This window comes from Hipposideros armiger, unplaced genomic scaffold (genome assembly GCF_001890085.2).
Source record: "Hipposideros armiger isolate ML-2016 unplaced genomic scaffold, ASM189008v1 scaffold_36, whole genome shotgun sequence".
NCBI classification, from domain to species: Eukaryota; Metazoa; Chordata; class Mammalia; order Chiroptera; family Hipposideridae; genus Hipposideros; species Hipposideros armiger.
The window spans coordinates 4,302,047-4,303,185 of NW_017731386.1; positions in this window are offsets into that span (position 1 = coordinate 4,302,047).

Sequence of the window (1,139 nt, forward strand, 5' to 3'; positions counted from 1 at the left end):
GGCAAAAGTGATGAACAGACAGAGTTTTACAGAATTGTTTAACCATTTTACTAGATAGAAAATGAGGAGGTGCATTTTCATAGAACTTCAGAGCTGCAGAGCCTGAGGAGTTCCCCTGTTCTAACTCCCTGAGTATCTAAAATGAATGTGCTATGTTCTAGGAAAGATACGGCTTTTTAAATAGAGATCTCTTCATTTTCTACTAAAAGCATATGACCAGGTTCTATGTTTTCACATCTCTATGCATCTATTATCAACAATTTATAATTAATAAGAGTTTACATTCATAAATTTTTTAAGTGACAATATTATTGAAAAATATGTTAAAAATAGGATTATATATATATTTTCATTTCTCTCAAGCTTTTTTTTTTTAATGCCTATTGGTAAAAAAAAATAAAATAAAATAAAATAAAAGTGCCTTCCCTACAGGGAAATATTTCTGGAGAATTTATATCTGCAAAGCCAAATGGGGTTTCAAATATGGAAAGCTCACCATATCTCCCTGTAGAGTCCCAGCCAGGACTGATCTGTATATCCAGCCCCCAACTACACACCCTTGCTCACTGTTTCCCTGATTCAGCTACGTGAAGCTCTGCCCTCTCCCCTGCCCAAGTCTACAGGCTGCTGAATCTTAATCTGTGTGGGCTGCTATAACAAAAACACCATAAACTGGGGCGGAGAAAGTTAAATAACAAACATTTATTTCTCACAACTCTGGAGGCTGGAAGTCCAAGATCAATGTGCCAGCAGATTCAGTGTCTGGTGAGAGTTCACTTCCTGGTTCACAGAGGGCCACCTTCTTGCTGTGCCCTTACATAGCAGAAGGGGCGAGGGAGCTCTCTGGGGTCTCTTTTATAATGGCACCAGTCTCATTCATGAGGGCTCCACCTTCATGACTTACTCACCTCCCAAAGGCCCTGCCTCCTAATACTATCACATCGGGAGTTGGGTTTCAACATATGAATTTGGGGCAGGGAGACACAAAATTCAGTCCGTAGCACCCATACTTTGAAATACAGTGGAGAACTGGCAGGAGCTCGCAATTGGTGGGAAATAACTGCTTTGGGTTCAGAAAGTTAGTTGTGATTAGCTAAGACTATAGTTTGAGGTACACGTATACCTCTAGTCTGTCCACA